Source organism: Eptatretus burgeri, chromosome 3, assembly GCF_056783735.1.
Source record: "Eptatretus burgeri isolate ZD-2024b chromosome 3, Ebu_testis_v1, whole genome shotgun sequence".
Taxonomy (NCBI): domain Eukaryota; kingdom Metazoa; phylum Chordata; class Myxini; order Myxiniformes; family Myxinidae; genus Eptatretus; species Eptatretus burgeri.
The window spans coordinates 140,706,897-140,711,896 of NC_140963.1; the positions used below are offsets into that span (position 1 = coordinate 140,706,897).

General features: G+C 46.5%; 1 long non-coding RNA gene across 2 annotated transcripts in view; it reads right to left on the reverse strand.

The window, feature by feature from the left end:
• LOC147031151 (uncharacterized) overlaps positions 1–5,000 on the reverse strand; it is a 52,526-nt gene that overhangs the window by 25,035 nt on the left and 22,491 nt on the right. For both annotated transcript variants that reach the window (XR_015056693.1, XR_015056692.1), the window contains one exon: positions 675–728. This is a non-coding gene — a long non-coding RNA (uncharacterized LOC147031151). The remainder of the gene's footprint in view (positions 1–674; positions 729–5,000) is intronic.

Here is a 5,000-nt window from a genome sequence, read left to right on the forward strand (position 1 = left end):
TATATATATATATATATATATATATATATATTTATATTAGAGTTGATTGCCCTTTGTATCTGAAGATGGCTGTTCACTTGAAACATGCAAACTACCTGATAATTTTGTTTCTAGACAAGAAACTGCTGCGCAGACAACAACCGCACTCGGACATAATAAGTACGAGTCTAATCGATTGTCATTGAGCATCCAAGAACACCAGAGCATTTGCTGCCTGCACTACAGGCAGGCATTTGGAATTTGCTCAGGGTGCCGGTGATAGCTCACCGACACCATGCGAAGGACACTGTGGATCTTTAGCATCCAACAACTCATGCTTCCAGAAGGGACACCCAGTTTAATGTCATCTGTGGGACGGTGCCCAATTTGATGAATCTCCCTGCTTGCGAAACACAGACATAACAGTTTATAGCTGAGTTGAGATTCGAACCTAGGTTTTACATCGCAGAGGCGAGTGCTTCTAGGTTATCCTGCCAGTTTGAATATCTCGAGAAAATTTGAGATTATAAAATGGTGAGAAACATATAAATTTAGTCACACTTCATTGCACATTTCCGTTGACATTTTTTTGTGTGAACAATGCATTTAGAATAATGCTCATGCAAACACTGGAACACATTGTAATGATTGTTACAGACAGTTAGCAGGTGAAATAGTCTCCGAGCGGCACTCACCTTTTCTCGTGCGGCGCTGGCTGGCCGTGCATCATGTATCTTCGTGGGCTGTAACTGCAGGAAAACATTCATTTATTTTTTTGAGAATTGTACAAAAACTAACTTCGCTCTCACATTTCATTTGCAAGCAACATTAATAATTATCTGAAATGCAAAAAATGTTGCCAACATCACTGTTGCGCTTTCCAGCTTCACATTCCACTTTTGTTGATTCTTCACCCTGATAAGTATTTTTCAGTACACATATTAGTGCAGATCAGGACATTTTAAAACTGAAAAAATAAAAAATAATAGACCATAATTTGCCATGGACTTCTGCCATCGAAGCTCTGTCTGCAACCTGCTTCAATTGGGATGTGTCTGGGGGGAGGAGGAGCATAAGCGGCTGGTTTTCAGAGGGAGGGGGAGAGGAATAGGGGAGGGTGAGTGAGGGAGAGAGAGACAGAGAAGAAGAGGGAGAGCATTTTGGTGGTGGTGTGGCAAATAAGGCTGCGGAGATTTTGTGCATGCTCAATCTGCAATCAGTAATAAGATATATCTTTTTAAACATCACTCGAAATTGCGATTTCATGAACAGTTTTAAAGTGTCCATGAGTCTGCAGTCTCTGCAGATGTTACATCCCACGTACAGAAGTCAAATGGCTGAATTTCCTTCTAAAATCAGAAAGCCATTTTGTTTTACATGGATTTGGAGCATTTCTTCATCTGTGCAGTTCTGTTATGCAGGAAAGATCAGCGCTTCCGACATTACAGTGAAAATAAGATATTGCCAGGGACGTCGGAGGTTTCGGTTGAACAAACCATTTGGGAATAAAATTACGATTAAAGAAGCAAAAAAAAAAATTGATATAGACGACTGGAAGTCCATGGTGCTGCACAAAGGTACAAGATCGTTAACTGTGATGAATAAAAACAGAGTCGGTTCACTATCCTCGCATGCAATGAAACAGGCAGTAACAATAAGGTATGATGCAAACCGATGTGCTTGAGAAATAGTTCACTGAACATAACATATATAATTTTAGCACTTATGTATCCAATCAGGTGCGTCTGCTCTGCGTGGCTGTCTTGCAGGTGGCTGCTCTGTCTCCCACCAGGTACACTGTGTGTGCGTATCACCGTCAAATGGGTGGGCAAGCGGCAGGCTCAGTAACACGGCGCTATTTTTAGCTGCCAATCGCTGTCTCTCCCTCTCTTTCCATCTATCTCTATCTCTATCTCTATCTCTATCTCTATCTCTATCTCTATCTCTATCTCTATCTCTATCTCTATCTCTATCTCTATCTCTATCTCTCTCTCTCTCTCTCTCTCTCTCTCTCTCTCTCTCTCTCTCTCTCTCTCTCTCTCTCTCTCTCTCTCTCTCTCTCTCTCTCTCTCTCTCTCTCTCTCTCTCTCTCTCTCTCTCTCTCTCTCTCTCTCTCTCTCCATCCATCTCTCTCTCTCTCTCTCTCTGTCTCTCCATCAACAGCTCTCTATCTCTCTCTCTCCATCCATCCACAGCTCTCCATCTCTCTCTCTCCATCCATCCCTCCACAGCTCTCTCTCTCTCTCTCCATCCATCTCTCTCTCTCTCTCTCTCTCTCTCTCTCTCTCTCTCTCTCTCTCTCTCTCTCTCTCTCTCTCTCTCTCTCTCTCTCTCTCTCTCTCTCTCTCTTTCTTTATCTCTCTCTCTCTCTCTCACTCTCTCCATCAATCTACAGCTCTGTCTCTCCATCCACAGTGCAATCTCTTTCGATATCCACAGTGATTTCTCTCACCATCTACAGCACTCTCTCCATCCACAGTGCTCTCTCTCCATCCACAATGCTCTCTCTCTCTATCCACAGCACCCTCTCTCCATCCACAGCACCCTCTCTCCATCCACAGCACTCTCCCTCTCCATCTCACAGCGCTCTCTCTCTATCCATAGCTCTCTATCTCCATCCATCCACAGTTCCCTCTCTGTCTCTCCATCAACAGCTCTCTATCTTTCTCTCCATCCATCCACAGCTCTCCATCTTTCTCTCCATCCATCCATATCTATCTATCTATCTATCTATCTATCTATCTATCTATCTATCTATCTATCTATCTATCTATCTATCTATCTATCTATCTATCTATCTATCTCTCTATATCTCTCTCTCTCTCGCTCTCTCTCTCTCTCTCTCTCTCTCTCTCTCTCTCTCTCTCTCTCTCTCTCTCTCTCTCTCTCTCTCTCTCTCTCTCTCTCTCTCTCTCTCTCTCTCTCTCTCTCTCTCTCTCTCTCTCTCTCTCTCTCTCTCTCTCTCTCTCTCTCTCTCTCTCTCTCTCTCTCTCTCTCTCTCTCTCTCTCTCTCTCTCTCTCTCTCTCTCTCTCTCTCCACAGCACCCTCTCTCTCTCCACAGCTCCCTCTCTCCATCCACAGCACTCTCCCTCTCCATTCACAGCGCTCTCTCCCCATCCAAAGCGCTCTCCCTCTCCATTCACAGCGCTCTCTCTCCATCCAAAGCGCTCTCCCTCTCCAGCCACAGCTCTCTCCTTCTCCATTCACAGTGCTCTCTCTCCATCCACAATGCTCTCTCTCTCTATCCACAGCACCCTCTCTCCATCCACAGCACCCTCTCTCCATCCACAGCACTCTCCCTCTCCATCCACAGCGCTCTCTCTCTATCCACAGCGCTCTCCCTCTCCAGCCACAGCACCCTCTCTCCATCCACAGCGTTCTCCCTCTCCATCCACAGCGTTCTCCCTCTCCATCCACAGTGCTCTCTCTCTCTATCCACAGCACCCTCTCTCTATCCACAGCTCCCTCTCTCCATCCACAGCACTCTCCCTCTCCATTCACAGCGCTCTCTCCCCATCCAAAGCGCTCTCCCTCTCCATTCACAGCGCTCTCTCTCCATCCAAAGCGCTCTCCCTCTCCAGCCACAGCTCTCTCCTTCTCCATTCACAGCGCTCTCCCTCTCCATTCACAGCGCTCTCTCTCCCCATCCAAAGCGCTCTCCCTCTCCAGCCACAGCGCTCTCCCTCTCCATCCACAGCTCTCTCCCTCTCCAGCCACAGCTCTCTCCCTCTCCAGCCACAGCTCTCTCCCTCTCCAGCCACAGCTCTCTCCCTCTCCAGCCACAGCTCTCCCTCTCCACCCACAGCTCTCCCTCTCCATCCACAGCTCTCCCTCTCCATCCACAGCTCTCGCACTCTCCCTCCACAGCTCACGTACTCTCCATCCAAAGCTCTCGCACTCTCCATCCAAAGCTCTCACCCTCTCCTCCACAGCTCTTGCACTCTCCATCCACAGCTCTCCCACACTCCATCCACAGCTCTCACACACTCCATCCACAGCCCTCGCACACTCCATCGACAGCCTTCCCACTCTCCATCCACAGCTCTTGCTCTCTCTATCCACAGCATTCAGTGAGGTGTGGGGGTTGGCACCACCAATTGATAACTTCGGATGGGATACCATTATTACCAGGTCCTTTGCAGATGACAAATCTTTGATAGTTCTGGCGGTCTCCATTTTAGTCAGAGGGTGTGCAAGGTCTTCTAATAATGGCCGCTGTGGAAGAGAGTCAATAGCCGCATCCAAAATTGAGGAGGGGCAATTGAGGACACCATTAAAATGTTCAGCGTAGCACTCCAGGATATTGTTACCTCTGCCACTGAAGGTGAAGGAGGTTATGTTTTCACCCCTTTGTCTGTTTGTCTGCCTGTTTGGGTACAAGATATCTCAAAGAGTTGTGGACGGATCCGGATGAAATCTTGTGGACAGTTTCTGTGTGTGACAAGGACGAACTGATTCGATTTTGGTGATCCGAATCCGGATCCGACTACAATAAATTTTTAAGTGATTCTTCAGCATTGAGAGATTGTGCTAAACCGATATATCGCATGATATCTCAAAAACTTGTGGACGTATTCGGCCGAAACTTGGTGAACAGGTTGGGTGTGGTGACAAGGACGAATTGATTCAATTTTGGGGAAGATCCGAATCCGGATTTAGAGACGAAATTTTTTTTTTTTTTTAAAGTGATTCTTCACAACGGAGAGATCTGGCCAAAAACGATATAGTACTGTATGTCATGATATTTCAAACATGTTTTGGGCCCGATATGTTCTCATGGATCAAGCATTACTTGGTGGAGGTATGCGCTCTACCGAGTGCCCTTCTCGTTTGGATCTGTGAAAATGTGCTCGTCACCTGAGCTACGGAGTGCAGCAATACTGCAAGAAGACTGCCTTTCGACCAGCATAGAAGTGCTTGAAATTCTTTGTATCGGCTGCTTCCTGAATTTTTTCCGCTCTTGCTATCTACCAACTGTCTTTTATGGAACGCATTCTTGATTGTATGAGTCTCCTAAGTT